Source organism: Tachyglossus aculeatus, chromosome 26 (assembly GCF_015852505.1).
Source record: "Tachyglossus aculeatus isolate mTacAcu1 chromosome 26, mTacAcu1.pri, whole genome shotgun sequence".
Taxonomy (NCBI): Eukaryota; Metazoa; Chordata; class Mammalia; order Monotremata; family Tachyglossidae; genus Tachyglossus; species Tachyglossus aculeatus.
The window spans coordinates 15,722,128-15,740,057 of record NC_052091.1 but is presented as its reverse complement, the minus strand read 5'-3'; positions in this window follow the sequence as shown (position 1 = coordinate 15,740,057).

Genomic DNA, 17,930 nt, shown 5'->3' with positions numbered 1-17,930 from the left:
GTGGGACAATTTGATCAACTTGTATCCCCCCCAGTGCTTAGAACAGTGCTTTGCACATGGTAAGCGCTTAACAAATGCCATTATTATTATTATTATTATTAACCAGAAGAGGACAGTGTCAGTGAAGCCAAGGCTGATTAATGTTTCAAGTAGAAAGGGGTGGCCACAGCGTGGAAGGCAGTGAGAGGTTGAGGCGAATTAAGATGAAGTAGAGGCCATTGGATTTACCAAGAAAAAGATCCCTGGTGACCTTAGAGGGGGCAGTTTCCATGGAGTTAAGGGGATAAAAGCCAGATTGCAGGGGGAGGTCAAGAGAATTGGAGGAGAGGAAGGAGAGGCAGTGAGTGTAGATAGTTTGGTCGAGGATAGTAACAGTAGGAGGGAGATGGGCCAAAAACTGGAGGATGTCTTGGGAGAGTTTTTACTCAGATAGGAGATACACGGGCATGTTTGAAAGCAGTGAGGACAGAGCCACGGAAGAGAAAGTGGTCAAAGATGATGGCCAGAGAGGAAAGAAAGCAGAGGGAAAATGTTTTAATAAATAAACATTCATTTTAATAATAATAATAAACATTTTTTAAATGTCTCAAACAGTACAGTGCTTTACACCTAGTAAGCACTCACTAAACACGATTGAATGAATAAGGTGTGAAGGGGTGGGCTCAGAGGCACACGTGGAGGGGGTGGATTTTGAGAGAAGTCAGGGGATCTCCTCTTGAGATACTGCTGGGAAGAATGGGAGAGTTGAAGAAGGGGGCAGGAGGAGGATAGAACAGGAGGGGTGCACGATGGACTTTAGGGAGATCAGCCTAATGGTTCAAAGCTTCCAAACAATCACCTCAAGCAGTTTCCAATCAAGCAGGGGAGATATTATAACAAGTAATGGGTAACAGAGTAGGGAAGATATGCACATAAGTGGTTTTCAATACACAAGTGTACTCAATGTGGGGAGAAAATTAATTGGAAAAGGCCAGCAGCCAGTTCCACAGTGCCCAATTATCAGGTGTTTTCCCAATCAACCAATCAATCACATTTAAGCACTAAGCACTTGGGAGGGTACCGCATAACAGAGTTGGTAGATATGTTCCCCCCACCCCACAATGAGCATACAATCTAGAGGGGGAGACAGATATTAATAGAAATAAATTTTGAAGATGTACATAAGTGATGTGGGGCTGAGGGTAGGGTAAATAAAGGATGTAAATCCAAGTACAAGAGGGATGCAGGAGAGAGTGGGAGAAGAGGAAATGAGGGCTTAGTCTTTCCAAAGGGGGAAATGGGCTGCCTGCTGCCTTTCTTTTTCCTATGGTCTTAAGAAATTACTATGTGCCAGGCATTGTGCTAAGTGCTGGGGTAGATACAAGCCAGTCAGTTGGGACACAGTCCATGTCCTATATGGGGCTCAAAGTCTTAATCACCATTTTACAGATGAGGTAACTGAGGCCCAGAGAACTTGAATGACTTGCCCAAGGTCCCCGAGCAGACAAGTGGCCGAATCGGGAGAAGAACCTAGATTCTCTGAATTCCAGGCCCGTGCTCTTTCCCCTAGCCATACTCCTCCCTTTTTTGCTGAGGAGAAGGGAGGAAGGCAACTGGGGGAATCCCAGGCTTATTGGAGCTGCAGGAAAGGCTAGCTGAGCTTCTCCTGCTCCTTCAGATGCAGGTGCAGGAATGTGATTCCACTCAGGGTAATTAGTTCAATTGATTCTCACAACTAGCCACTTTGCTTTCTGCAGAACCTGTGCCAGGGCCTCTCCTCTGCACACAGTAATGGCCAAAGTCTGAGGGACGATCACGGAAGCAATTTCTCTGTCATCCTCGATAAGCAGCCTCTCCATCAATCAATCAGTGGTTCTTATTGCGCTTGGAAGAGCACAATATAACAGAGTTGGTAGACACGTTAACCTCGTCTCTCAATTCTCAGGACAGAGAACCGGACAGAGGAATCGATTATAGTGTTAGTGGTTTGCGTCGGGCAGTGCCATTAATGTCCTCTCTGGGGCATAGAGTGCAATGAGCAGGCAGAGATGCAACACATTGAGAAGTGTAGTTTCAGTCTTCCCTTATGGTAGGTGGTTACAGCCAGCTTATATCCCTGTATTAGGCACTTGAGAGAGAACGGAATGATAAAGTGGGTAGAGACGATCCCTGCCCTTGAAGAGCTGACATGCCCCTGGAGGAGACAGACATTAAAATAAGTTCCAGAGAGGGGACCTAGTGGAGTTCAAGGATGTGTACTTAAGTGCTGTCAGGGGGAGGTGAGTGTTTGTGTTCAGGGGGTACAGACCCAAAGACAGAGAGGACAGAGAGAAAAAGATGGAGAAATGTGTGGTTAGGGAAGGCTCCTTGGAGGAGATTGGGCAGCGACTATGTCTACCGACTCTCTCGTACTCTTCCAAATGTTTAGGACTGTGGTCTGCACACAGTAAAAGCTCAATAAATGTGATTGATTGATTGAATGAGTGATGATTTTAGTAGGGTTTTGAAGATGGGTGGCCTGTCACATATGAAGGGGAGGTAATTCCATTGGAGAGAGGAAGAGGAATCCCAGCTCCCCCACCTGTCCACTGTATGACCTCAGGCAAGTCACTTCACTTCTCTGGGGAAATTTTTTCCCCAAATAACATTTGAAGAAAATGAGCTTGAGAGAAGTTGTTTTCTTCTGACGCTCACAAGCAGGTCTCTGCAATCTAAATCAAGCCAGGAGCAGGGTACCTGTATAATGCAAACTAAAGGTTTTGGGTTGTATTTGCCTAAATTATCTAGAGAACTGCTTCTATCTCCATGTTTTTTGGTAATTTTTTTTAATGGTATTTAAGTGCTTACTTACGTACCAGGCACTGTACTAAGCACTGAGGGTAGATTTAAGCTAATCAGATTGCAGACAGTCCTTGTCTCAAATTGGGCTCACAATCTTAATCCCCATTTTACAGATGAGGTAATTGAGGCAGGGAGAAGTAAAGTAACTTTGCCCAAGGTCACACAGCAGACGTGTGCCGGAGCCGGGATTAGAACCCAGGTCCTTCTGACTCCAGGCCTGTGCGTTTTCCACTAGCCCACGCTACTCTGTCAGGAGTCCAATCCCCGGATGGGTGGGGGCAGAACAGCAAAGCGGGGCCAAGGCACTCCGGCATCCCGCCGATGATCCGTTCGGGAGGTTAAACTCAGCTAGGAGTCAGAGCAACTGGATAGCAGTCCGTGATGCTGATCTCCCATCAACAGCCCCACACACTCATCTCTGCCCTGCGGGAATAATGTCATCACGTCATCGTTGCCTAAACCTGCTGTGATTTCCATTTCCCTCCCAGATAGAAGAAACTTTAAAGGGTCAACCCTTTCGCGTGTCTTTATAAAGCAGATCGCGCCCAGCATAATAGTCCTTTTCAAAGGCGGTTTTGGTTATGATTTGTATCTCTCCTAGGGCTTGAAACAGTTAGGAATTTGTTAAGGACCAAAACCCCGGTTCTCAGGCCTAAGGAATTGCGTGCAGACTCAAAGACTCCGATTCTGGTATTTAGCCCGTCTTGAGCCTCCAAGCTAGCAATTAAAACTGTTCAGGTGCAATGATCTCACCCTGACCGGTAACTGTGGTGGACGGGGACGGGACTCCAGCCGCCGTGTCTGAGGCCCGGAGGGATCAGGTTGGCTTGACCTCTGGCTCCCATTGAAGCCCGACACTGAGGCGGGATGGGAACTGGGTAGGAACAATGGGATTCCTCTCAGGGTCACACCTGGAGAGTTTCCAGTCCCCTACGGGTCTTGACTATCAAAGGGAGAGTTAGGCAGAGGCCTACCCAGTCCTAACTTGGGCAGTGGCTAGCGAGTGGGAGGCAATCTGCTACAAGTCAAAACTCACCTGTGCTGGGCAGCAGCGGCATGGGAGAGACTCGAGGGCGGAGACTCAAATTGACTGCGCGGAAGGAGGCAATGGTAACCCACTTCTGTATTTTTACCAAAAAAAACTTTATGGATAGACTACCAGAACTTTTGCAGATGGAGATGCGGTGCTCAGGGAGAGATGTATCCATGGTGTCGCTATGGGTCAGAGAAAACTCGACGGCATAAGACAAGATAAGGAACAATGGGATCGAAAGTGTTGGAGGTAGAGTGGGTTTTTTTTAATTTGGTAGTCAAAGTGGGCCTCTGCAATCTGTCAGTCAATCGGTGGTCTAAGTGCTGAGGTAGTTACAAGCTAATCAGTTGGACACAGTCCACATGCGAGTCACAATCTAAGTAGGAGGGAGCAAATACCGTAAAAAAGTATTGTAAACACTCAATAAATACCACTGATTGATTGATTGAAGAGAGACACTTCCAATGCCTACCCTGGGATTCCCATTCCAAAGAGTACTAGGGCTTTAAATTCCCCTCCACCCCCCCCCCCCCCATTCTTTCTTCAATCAATGCTTCACATCAAGAAGAGAGAGATAAACCAAGGAGCATACTGTATGCACATATGGACCTTGTTCTACTTATGTGGGAGCCTGGATTTTTCCACCCAGATTTGACCGATCATTTTGTGCCTCAGGTTTTCCATCTACTGAGTTCAACCAATGCTGTCCTCTTTGGGGTACCAGGCCTCTGGATCAGTGTTCTGTAGACTGAGGTCTGGGATGCCACGGCCTGGACCACATACCCAGAGTTTCTCACTGCTCCCAAGGCTATCTGACACTGAGTTTTCTCCTCACCCCCATCTTTAGGGAATCAACAGATAGGAGTGTGGCCTAGTGGAAAGAGCTCAGGCTTGGGAGTCAGAGGACCTGGGCTCTAATCCTAGCTCCACCACTTAGCTGCAGTATGACCGTGGACAAGTCACTTCGCTTCTCTGGACCTCAGTTTCCTGATCTGCAAAAGGGGATTCAATATCTGTTCTCTCTCCTACTTAGACTGAGTCTCATATGGGACCTGATGATCCCATATCGACTGCAGAGGTTAGTACAGTACTTGGCACATAGTAAACATTAAACAAATGCTACATTTATCAATAGAAATGAGAATAAACAAGAATTGACCACCTTTAAGAGAGCAATAATAACTATGGAATTAGACAATTTCCTGAAAATGGAATATTTGGTGTATGCAGCCCTGGGGCAAATTTTATGCAAAACTCTAATTTCTTTCAGACACTGGAAATTCCATCTTCTAGGGAGAGTCCTAGTTGAGATCCTTGACAATCCATTCTAGTCACCGTTTCTCAAAACTCTTCTGCTAAGTAATGTTCTCAACGCCTGAAGAAAAGGGAAACTAAGGCAGAAAGCAAGGAAAATGACCCACTCAAGGTCTCCGATAAAGTGAGTTTTTCGTTTCAACCCTAAAGTGTATGCTTCGACAGAACAGGTACTCAATGTCTGCTGTTCTCGTTCGCAGTGGGAATTAGAGCTCACGTATCCGCTTGTGGTTTTAAATCCTCAACAACTGTTTAGGGAAGGTCCCTCAGGGAAGCAAGCTCAAGGTTTTAAGAAGGAGGAGGCAATTAGGAGCAGCACAGGGAAAACACCTGAGCAAAGGCCCAGAGAGGGTGGATTCCGTCAGGGCTTGAGCTGCGGGCTGCAGTGGATGTGCGGCTTTGAGATGAAGTTGGGTAGGGACTGTCTCTATATGTTGCCAATTTGTACTTCCCAAGCACTTAGTACAGTGCCCTGCACATAGTAAGCGCTCAATAAATACGATTGATGATGATGATGATGATGAAGTCCTGAGCTGCAACAGGACAGTCCCTGTGGCTTTGGTTCAGGAGGGAAAAAAGCTGTGTTCTCATAGGTGTCGGATCCTCCTCCCTCGTTCACCCCAGAATGACAATAGGCCGTCAGATGAAGAGGGTTAATGAAGGAGAGGGTAAATCACTGGGCTGGGGACCAGGAAATCTGGGTCCTGATTCCCACTCTGCCATGCTGAGTGTCCTCAAGCAAATCAAAGCAGCATGGCCTAGAGGAAAAAACCTGTGTCTGCGAGTCAGATGACTGAGGCTCTATTCATTCCATCGCATTTATTGAGCGCTTACTGTGTGCAGAGCACTGTACTAAGCGCTTGGAAAGTACAATTCGGCAACATGTAGAGACAGTCCCTACCCAACAATGGGCTCACAGTCTAGAAGGGGGAGACAGACAGCAAAATAAAACAAGTAGACAGGTGTCAATACCATCAAAATAAATAGAACTCTGCTGATTGCTGTGTGACCCTGGAGAACTCACCAAATTTCTCTGCACCTACTTTCACTCAACTACAGAATAAGGATTCAATACCCGTTCTTTCTCCTACTTAGACTTTGAGCCCTCTGTGGGATTTTTCCACCCGGATTTGACTGATCGCTTTGTGCCTCAGGTTTCCCATCTACTGAGTTCAACCAACGCTGGAATTGGGTCCAACATGATTGACTTGCATCTACCCCAGTACTTAGAACAGTGCTGGACATGTAGAAAGTGCTTAACAAATACAATGGTAATGATAATAAAAATAATAATAGCGATAATTTAAAAATCATATTCTCTCAGGGCCTCAGCTTCCCCATCAGTAAAATGTCCCTGTCTACTTCCCAAGAAGATCACTGAGTTCATTCATTCATTCAATCATATTTATTGAGCGTTTACTGTGTGCAGAGCACTGTACTAAGCCTTGTGGGCACTCATGGCATGGTTGATAGAGCCACGGCCCTGGGAGTCAGAAGGTCATGAGTTCTAATCCAAGCTCTGCCACTTTTCTGCTGTGTGACCTTGGAAAAGTCACTTCACTTCTCTGTGCCTGTTACCTCATCAAAATGGGAATTGAAACCGTGAGCCTCATATGGGACAGGGACTGTGTCCTTCCCAATTTGCTTGTATCCACCCAGCGCTTAGTACAGTGCCCGGTATAGTGCGTGCTTAACAAATACTATAACTTGTATTTTCCCCAGCACCTAGAACAGTGATTGACATTGTCAGGAGGCTGGGAGGTCAGCAAGGAAACTGATGCAGTAATCCAGGAGGGATAGGTTGAGTGATTCTATTAATGTGGTAGCAGTTTTGTTGGAAAGGAAAGGGTAGATTTTATCGATGTTGTGAAGGTTCCAGATCCCTTACTGGAGCACTTACTACGTGCCAAGCACTGTTCTAAGCACTTGGGGGTCGGGGGGGATACAAAGTAATCAGATCCTCTGGCTCTCAGGTCCTTGCTCTTCCCACTACTGCTAATAATAAATGTGGAATTAGCTAAGCACCAAAAACTGTACAAAGCACTGGGGAGGATACAAAATAATCAGGTCCCACTTGGGACTCATAGCCTAACAGACGGAGCTCAGATATTTAAGGGATGCAGAAGGGAGTTAAAGAAAAGGAAAAGAGGGCTTGGTCACGGAAGGCCTCTTGGAGGAGATGTGCCTTCAAGTGGGTAGAGTCGTTGGTAGGTTGTTGGTGGGTCTGTTGGGTATGAGGGTGGAGAGTGTTCGAAGACAGAAGCGGGATGTGGGCAGGAGGTTGGCAGCGAGATAGACGTGCTTGCGGTCCAGTGAGAAGGTTGGCATTAGAAGAGTGAAATGTGCGGGCTGGGTTGTAGGAGAGTAGCAAGGTGAGGAAGGAGGTGGCAAGGTGACTGAGTGCTTTAAAGCCGATGGTGTGGAGTTTCTGTTTGATGTGGAGGTGGACTCCCAGACTGAGCCCCCATTTTCCTCTCCTCCTCCCCATCCCCCCTGCCCTACCTCCTTCCCCTCCCCACAGCACCTGTATATATGTTTGAACAGATTTATTACTCTATTTATTTTACTTGTACATATTTACTTTTCTATTTAGTTTGTTAATGATGTGTATCTAGCTTTATTTTTATTTATTCTGGTGATGACACCTGTCGACATGTTTTGTTTTATCGTCTGTCTCCCCCTTCTAGACCGTGAGCCCGTTGTTGGGTAGGGACCGCTGTTCTTTATGCTTGGGAGAATACAAAGCGACAGAGGTGGTAGACCCATTCCCTGCCCACAACGAGCTTACAGTCTTGAGGGGGAGGCAATTCTCTTTAATAAAGAGAATCTTCCATGAGACTCTTCCACGAGAATCTGTCTTTTTGTGGGGTTCCTTCGGTCATGATTACCTCATCCTCAAGTTGAAAAACCACCCCTGCAGTCAGAACAATCCTCTCCTTCTGCAGGCTTCTGAAAGGACTCATTTTCACATTACAACACCTATTTAGTTAATGTCATGGCATTAAGCTTTGAATTTGTTGAACAAAGCAACCCTAGTTTAGTTCAGTGAGGTTTAGCATAAAAGTAGAAAGAATAAAGTATAAAGTTTAGCATAAAGAAACAGTAAGGAAGAGCAAAAGCCTGGGAGTCAAAGGACCTGGGTTCCAAAGCCGATGGGTGAACATCTTCCAACTTTTCAGCCTGGCTCTGCCACTTACCTGCTGTGTGACCTTGGGCTAGTCACATAACTTCTCTGGGCCTCTGTTTCCCCAACTGTACAATGGGGATTCAATGCCTCTGCTCCCTGCTAATTGAACTCTGAGCTTCTTGTGGGATGAGGATAGTGACTAACTTGTATCTACCCTAGAGCTTAGAAGAGTGTTTTACACAGTGTAAGCACTTAACAAGTAGCACAATTAAAAATGTCATAATTAATTGACAGTTAAACCGCAAGAGTTGTATCTCTAGAGTAATTGTATGCTGGGGGCTTTAACATGGGATAAAGAGTCAGTCAATCAATCAATCAATTGCATTTATTGAGCGCTTACTGTGTGAAGAACACCATACTAAGTGCTTGGGAGAGTACAATGCAACAGAGTTGCATTCATTCGATCGTATTTATTGAGCACTTACTGTGTGCAGAGCACTATGCTAAGCACTTGGGAGACTACATTACAACAATAAACAGTCACACTCCCTACCCACAACAAGCTTAGAGTCTGGAGGGGAAGAGAGAGATTAATATAAATAAATTACTGATATGTGCATAAGTTCTGCCCCTCTCTGGCTCACACCTAGAGAGTCTTCCGTAGTCTACCAATCTGGGCAATGAGAAGGAGAATAAATCAGAGGCATACCCATTCCATTCCTAGCTTGGGCAGTGGCTAGCGAGTGGAAGGCAATCTACTACAAGTCAAGAAGGTCTGCTGCCAGTAACTCTTGATACCCTAAATGATTTTAGTGTCCCCAAGATAATCCGGTCAGACACAGTCCTTGTCCCTCCTGGGGCTCATAGACTAAGGCGAAGGGAAAACAGGTTTCAAATCCCTTTTATACAGATGAGAAAACTGAGGCACCGAGAAGTGAAGTGACTTGGCTAAGGTCACACAGCCAGCAGGAGGCAGAGCCCGGAGTAGAATCAGCATGGCCTAGTAGAAACAACACAGTTTAGTAAAAGCAGCATGGCCTAGTGGAAAGAGGAGCAGCGAAGCAGCTTCAGAGAAGCAGCGTGGCTCAGTGGCAAGAGCCCGGGCTTTGGGTCACGGGTTCAAATCCCAACTCCGCCAATTGTCAGCTGTGGGACTTTGGGCAAGTCACTTAACTTCTCTGGGCCTCAGCTACCTCATCTGTAAAATGGGGATGAAGAATGTGAGCCTCCCGTGGGACAACCTGATCACCTTGTAACCTCCCCAGTGCTTAGAACAGTGCTTTGCACATAGTAAGCGCTTAATAAATGCCAGCATTATTATTATTATTAGGACAGTCTTGGGAGTCACAAGACCTGGTTTCTTATCCCAGCTCTGTCACTTCTCTGCTGTGGGACCTTGGACAAGTCATTTCACTTCTCTGTGGCTCAGTTTCTTCATCTGTAAAGTGGGGATTAAGACTGTGAGCCCCATTGGGAGAGGGACTGGGTCCACCTTGCACTGAGCATTTAGAACAGTGCTTGACACATAGTAAGCACTTAAATAATACATCAGTAATAATAACAATAATGCTAATAACAACCCAGGCTCTCTTGTTCCCAGGCCTGTGTTCTTTCCACTAGGCTACACTGTTCTCTCCATGCTTCAGATCTCTCTGGGCAACCAAGTTGGGGACAGGGTGATTGTCTGTCTACCAACTCTCCTGTACTGTACTCCCCCAAGCTCTTAGCCATTTTTCTGATGGCATTTTTAATTGTTTACTATGTACACAGTAATAAGAGCTGGAGTAGATATAAGCTGTTCAGGTTGGACACAGTCCCCGTCCCACATGGGGCTCACAGTCTTAATCCCCATTTTACAGATGAGGTAACTGAGGTGACTTCCCCAAGGTCCCACAGTAGACAAGTGGTGGAGTCCCAGGTTGAACCCAGGTCTTCCCACTCCCAGGCCGCTGCTTTGTCTACTAGGCCACTCTATTTCTTGTTTCAGAAGGACTTTGAAGCAGCTTGGCGCAGTGGCAAGAGCACGGCCTTTGGAGTCCGAGGTCATGGGTTCTAATCCCGGCTCCACCACTTGTCAGCTGTGTGATTTTGGGCAAGTCACTTCACCTCTCTGTGCCTCAGTTCCCTCATCTGTAAAATGGGGATTAAGATTGTGAGCCTCATGTGGGACAACCGGATAACCTTGTATCTACCCCAGTGCTTAGAACAGTGCTGGGCATATAGTAAGCACTTAACAAATACCATCATCGTCGTGAGGGAGGAGTGTATGTTCCAGATCTTGATGTACTTGCAGGTGTGAGAGGAGGTGTGGTTCAATATGAAGTTGTTTACTAGACCTCTTTTCACTGTTTGCTGTTTTCCCATCCCTGACTTGCAGCTTGTAATAACTTGTTGCCTCACTTCCTTTTCCAAATGTGCTTCCCTTGGCTTGCCCTGGGAGACTCCATCCCGGAATTCAGGGGGGATGGGAGCAGCCAATGCCTTTCCTACTCCTTCAGAGATGGTGACAATTGCCCTTGACCTTTGACCAGGCTTTTCCGTGGCTGTCACTGGGACCGGATCTTTGTCCTGGATCATATAGATCCTCAAGTTAGAAATGCTCTTTGGCTTCATTCCGTCCATCCACCTCCTTCCAGGCAGGACCACCAATAATAATAATGACGATGATGATGGTATTTGTTAAGCGCTTACTATGTGCCAAGCATTGTTCTAAGCACTGGGTGAGATACAAGTTTATCAGGGTGTCCAACACGGGGCTCACAGTCTTAATCCCCACTTTACAGATGAGGTAACTGGGGCACAGAGAAGTAAAATGACCACCCAAAGTCACACAGCTGACAAGTGGTGGAGCTGGGATTAGAACCCACTACCTCTGACTCCCAAGCACATGCTCTTTTGACAGCTAACAATCTCTCTTGGTTTTACTGACCTCCATCAGCATCATCGTAATAGTTGGTATTTGGTAAGCGCTTACTATGGGCCACACACTCTACTATGCACTGGAGGTGGATATAAGATAAGCACATCAGACACAGTCCCTGTCCCACCAGGGGCTTGCAGTCTAAGGGGGAGAACAGGTTTCTTAGTACCATTTTTACAGATGAGGAAACTGTGGCACAGTAAAGTGGGTCACATGGCAGGCAACTAGCAAAGTGGGGATTAAATTCCAAGTCTCCTGGCTCCCAGGTTTCTGTCTCTCCTGAAAAGGATCTTTCCACCCTCCCTCAGAAACCCATTCTGGGCCCTCACTGCTGGGAATTTCTTCCTTCTAGTAATAATAATAATAATGATGATGGTATTTGTTAACTGCTTACTATGTGTCAAGCACTGTTCTACTTGCTGGGTAGATACAAGGTAATCAGGCTAGACATAGTCCCTGTCCCACATGGGGTTTACAAGTCTAAGTCAAAGGGAGAGGGATTTAGTTCCCATTTTGCAGATGAGGTAACTGAGGCCCAGAGAAGTGAAAAGACCTGCCCAAGGTCACAAAGCAGGGAAGTGGCAGAGCCAGCATTAGAACCCACGACCTCTGACTCTCAAGCCTGAGCTCTTGCCACTCTAAGCCACGCTGCTCCTTCCTTATGTCTAACTTTAATCCCCCATGTTGCTGCTTACACCCATTGCCGCTCATCCTATCCTTAGCAGAGTCAAAGAAGGGCATGCCTTTGGCCTTTATCCCTTCGTTTGCCCTTGAAAGACTCCAGAAGTCATTTCTTCCTCCCAATAAGATTGCAACCCTTCCTCCCCAGATAGCCGAGGGTCTCCCCTCATCATCATCAATCATATTTATTGAGCGCTTACTGTGTGCAGAGCACTGTACTAAGCACTTGGGAAGTACAAGTTGGCAACATATAGAGACAGTCCCTACCCAACAGTGGGCTCACAGTCTAAAAGATTCCCCTGCTTCCCCTTCTCCCCTGCTTCTTAAGATCTCCTGGCCTCATCCAAGACATTTTTCCTCCAGAGCGCATAGCATGCCAATTTCCCCTCCCGCTCCATGATTCTGTAATCTAGGATTCCCTGGCTCCAGTAAATCACAGCGTGACATCAGGGTTGAGTTACCATCTTCCCAGAACGTGAATACTTAACAAGAGCTCCTTAACAGGCCGCAGCATGCTGGACTCCAGCTCCAACGGGAGACGCGCTGCTTCTCACGGAAGCTAACTCCTTCCTGGGGATGGGTCTCGGCCTTGCGTCCGGGCAGCTTTCAAAGATGCCCACGGCCTCCCCTCGGAGTAGGCTCCCCCCCGGACTAGATTATCAGCTCCTTGAGGGCAGGGTTCCTGCTAGCCAAGCCTACTGTTTTGGGGTTTTGTTTTCTGTGCTTTTTTAATGGCATTTGTTTCAGCGTGGCTCAGTGGAAAGAGCACGGGCTTTGGAGTCAGAGGTCAGGGGTTCAAATCCTGGCTCTGCCAGTTGCCAGCTGTGTGACTTTGGGCAAGTCACTTCACTTCTCTGTGCCTCCGTTCCCTCATCTGTAAAACGGGGATTAAGACGGTGAGCCCCACGTGGGACAACCTGATCACCTTGTATCCCTCCAGCGCTTAGAACAGTGCTTTGCACATAGTAAGCGTTTAACAAATGCCATCATTATTATTGTTTTTACTGTGTACTGTACTAAGCACTGGGGCATGCAAGCTCCTAGGGAGATAATAAGAATGATGGTATTTGTTAAGCGCTTACTACGTGTCAAGCATCGTTCTAAGCGCTAGTTCTGGCCTAGGAGTCGGAAGGACCTGGCTCTGCCACTGATCTGCTGTGTGACCTTGGGCTTCACTTTATTTCCTCTGAGCCTCAGTTACCTCATCTGTAAAATGGGAATTAAGTCTGTGAGCCCATGTGAGACAGGGACTGTGTCCAACCTGATCAGCTTGTATCTACCCCAATGCCTAGTATAGTGTACGTAATAAGCGCTTAACAAATTCCATAAAAAAACAACAACTAATCAGTTTGGACACAGACCATGTCCCACATAGGGCTAAAGTCTTAATCCCTCTTCTAAGTGCTTCATCCAGCTCTGCCCATTGTAAGCACTCAGTAAATACCGTCGATTGAATGATTGTATCCAAAGAAAGTCTGAGCCTCCCCGAATCTCATCTTGCCTCCCCCATCGTCTCATAGCAGACAACTAGAATTTAGAGCTTCTCTAAGAATTTAGAGAAGAACCTAGAACTTCTCTGTGCCTCAGTTACCTCAACTGTAAAATGGGGATTAAGTCTGTTTGCCCCATATGATAATGGACTGGGTCCTACCTGAGTCGCTTGTATCTATCCCAGAACTTAGTATGGTGCCTGTCACATAGGAAACGCTTAACAGATGCCATAAACAATAAAAAAACACAAAAATCCCAGGTCCTCTGAGTCCCAAAACATGCTCTTTCCAGTAGGTAATTTAAGATCAAAACCCTGGCTCGGCCACGTTCCTGCCGCGTGACCTTGGGCAAGTCACCTAACTTTTCTGTGCCACAGTTACTCATCTGTAAAAGTGGCAGTAAGAAACCTGTTCTAGCACCAGGGACTGTGTCTGATGTGCTTATCTTGTATCTTCCCAATACTTACTTGGTACAATGCATGACATAGGATGATGATGATAATGATGATGGTATTTGTTAAGTGCTTACAATGTGCCAAGCCCCGTTCTAAGCGTTTGGGGTAGAGACAAGCTAATCAGGTTGGACACAGCCCCCATCCCATGTAGGGCGCACAGTCTTACTCCCCGTTTTACAGATGAGGGAACTGAGGCACAGAGAAGTGAAGTGACTTGCCCAAGGTCACTCAGCAGGCAAGTTGTCAGGGCCAAGATTAGAGCCCAGGTTCTTCTGACTCCCAAGCCCGGGCTCTATCCACTAGGCCATCCTGCTTCATATGGTAAGCCCTTAACAAATACCACCATTATTATTATCAATTATTTGAAGCATTGTTATTGTAAATTTGATGATTCGTAGCCTCTCAGGTGGCTCAGCGTGGGGACATTTTCACCAAAGAGCCATCAGCCCACTTTCAGCAAGCCTGCAGTTGGTTCTGCCCTCACCCCTGTCTCGACAAATCCCCAAGCAGCCCAGATGGTTGACATGAACCTCTCGCGCTTCCCAGGGTACCGTTTTTTTCTCTGATGGTATTTGTTAAGCGCTTACAATGCGCCAGGTACTGTACTGAGCTCCATGTTTGTTATGGATTCGAGGAAAACTGACTGGACTGCTTCCCACATGGTACGCACACTCCAACCTCTGCCAAACGAAACGATGTCATCCCAGGAAAAGAACAGCTCATGCTGGCCTTGGCTATGAAGAAGGACAGTTCGTGCCTCCTGACCCCCGAGGCACGATCAGGCTGGTTTGGAATGGTTCTATGCAAAGCAACAAGCACCGCTAAAATAAAACCAACTCGAGATAGCCACTGCTTTCCAGATGCCTCTGAACTCTCTCTGCAAGAGTTTCTGAGGTAGAGTTCATCACATTTTAAAAATTTCCATTATTATTATAGTATTTGTTAAGCACTTACTATGTGCAAGCACTGTACTAAACTCTGGAGTAGCTACAAGAAAATCAAGTTGGACACGGTCCTTTTCCCACATGGTGCTCACAGTCTAAGTAGGAGTAGTAAGACTTAATCCCCATTTTACAGATGAGGTAACTGAGGCACAGAGGAGTTAAGCAACTTGCCCAAGGTCACCCAGCAGACAAGTGAAGAAGCCGGGATAATAATAAATAATGATGACATTTATTAAGCGCTTACTATGTGCAAAGCACTGTTCTAAGCACTGGGGAGGTTACAAAGTGATGCGTTCTTTCCACTAGGCTATGCCTCTCCTCAAGGCCTGTGAATTCTCCCAAGTGCTTAGTACAGTGCTTTGCACATAGTAAGCACTCAACAGATGTGATTGATTAGTGTTCCTTCACTGTTTTTCCGCCTCAAGCAATGGAGCACTGCTGCAGGAAAATCAGTCTGGCGAGGAGCAATTAGGAATGAATGTCTTTTAGAGCGAAAACCTGGAGCAGGCCAGAGTCTGAGGTACAATTTGCCACACCCATGGGTAGGGATCATCTCTGATTGTTAACAGCAGCTAAACGCACATAGACGCAAGGAGAGTTGGTGAGATGTGCCGGGAAGACTGAGGAACAGACATGCAGAATCCGAGAGGGTTGCGCTCATTTGCTTGGTGGTCGTTTGGTAAGCTTAGTACAAGGCCTGGCACACAGTAAGCACTTAAATACCATTATTATTATCATTATTCTCTGGGCCTCAGTTCCCTCACCTGGAAAATGGAGATTGAGACAGTGAGCCTAAACGTTGGGGTGGATCCGAGCAGATCGGGTTTCTAATAATATAATGATGGTATTTGTTAAGCACTTACTATGGGCAAAGCACTGTTCTAAGCACAGTCCCTGTCCCACGTGGGGCTCACCCTCTCAATCCCCATTTACTATGTTCCAGGCACTGCTCTAAGTGCTGGAGTAGAGATACAAGATAATTGGGTTGTCGTCCCTGTCCCACATTTAGGTTCACGATCTTAATCCACATTTTACAGATGAGGTAACTGAGCCAGAGAGAAGAGAAGTGACTTGCCCAGACACGTGGCAGAGCTGGGATTAGAACCCAGGTCCTTCAGACTCCCAGGCCAGTGCCCTATCTACTAAACCATGTTGCTTCTCTAGTAATAATAATAATAATAATAATAATGGCATTTATTAAGCACTTACTATGTGCAAAGCACTGTTCTAAGTGCTGGGGAGGTTACAAGGTGATCAGGTTGTCCCACGGAGGGGGTTGGGGGGCGGAGGGGGCCTCACAGTCTTAATCCCCATTTTACAGATGAGGGAACTGAGGCACAGAGAAGTTAAGTGACTTGCCCAAAGTCAGTACATAAATAGCACTGTTTAATCACCCCTTGAAGCCAAGAATCTATTTTTTTTTTTTTTACGGCTAGGAGGAAGGGTGGAAATGGTGGAACCCAGTGAGCACCATGTGAGACCTGATTATCTTGTATCTCCCCCAGTGCTTGGTACAGTGCTGAGCATACATAATAAGTGCTTAGTACAGTGCTCTGCACACAGTAAGTGCTCAATAAATATGATTGATTGATTGATTGATTACCAAATACCAAAATGATTATAAAGAAAGCATGTTGGATGGATATGGTTAGAGCCTGAAACCTAGCGATCTGGATCAAAGTGATCTGTGGTATGAAACCAGTACCAGAGATTCATTCATTCATTCATTCAATTGTATTTATTGAGCGCTTTGTGCAGAGCACTGTACTAAACACTTGGGAAGTACAAGTCGGCAACATATAGAGACAGTCCCTACCCAATAACGGGCTCACAGTCTAGAAGACGGGCTCACAGTCTACAGATGGAGAAGCAACATGGCCTAATGGCTACAGAACAGGCCTGGGAATCCAAAGGATCTGGGTTCTAATTCTGACTTGGCTGCTTGTCTGCTATGTGACTTTGGGCAAATCACTTCACTTCTCTGGGCCTCATCCACCTCATCTGTAAAATGAGGATGGAGACTGTAAGCCCCATGGGGGACATGGACTGGGTCCAATCTGATTAGCTTGTATCTACCCCAGCACTCAGTACAGTGCCTGGCACACAGTAAGTGCTTACAAATACCATAAAAAAAAGAGGGGCCAGGGAGTCTGATGTGAGCACTGGAGGACAGAGCACTGAGCCTGGAGCCCTGAGCACCCCAAACAAACCTTGGTCCCAAACATGTTGGAGAGTGGTGGTCCCCAACCTGAAAGAGGAAACCCTGGACCAGAACAGTCTGCAGAGTGCTGGCCGGATTGAGAACCACAGACCTTCAAAGCAAAAAGTTCTTGAATACCTCTTTATTATTATCTCACAGAGATATTATATACACAAACCTGAGGACTCCAAGAGGTTAGTAATCATTTTACCCATTATAAGAGTCGTCTTCAAACTCTACACATTGTAAACGACATTATATAAAATAAGCGACGGACTAATCCCAGTGTCAGTTCAGTAGCATTCCGCGTTGCTTCACGGTGGCTGGAAGCAGACGATTAGAGTTGGAACATAGCGGAAAAGGGCCTCGCCTCCATTCTCTTCCTTTCATCTGTCCCTTCTGTCGCTTGTCTTACAGGAAATACTGAATACATGAAGGTTTCTAAGCTTACAAGTCACTCCTATTTTCACTCCCTTTTTGTGCGGCTAAGGGAAATGATCTTTGACCTCCGGTGGCTTTCCAAGATATTATCAGGGAACTTCCAGGGAAATGGTCTCTGAATCCTTCTTCCCCAAAGGTTGAATTTCAAAGGGCTCCCAGAACCTCCCTCCTCTGTGGCAATTTAAAAGGGTGAAGATCCCTTCCCACCATTCACATAATAACTGGAATGGAGGGGGGCATCAGCCAAAAATGTTGGCCAATCATGGATTTAACAAAGCTCTTTGGAAGAAAGGTAGTTGTTAAGGTAATCCAGGATGTTCTTGCTAGGTGTCAGTACTTCTGTGACTTTGTCTCTGCTCCCTATTCCTGCTACTCAGAGACCCCTCAAGGCCTGACCTGCTGCTGTTTCACAGGTCAGAAGACCTCCACACAGAGCTAGGCCTTCAAAACCAAGGCTCACCTTGAACAACGTTCTAACCTAGGAGCCGAATGCCAGCCGGGGGCT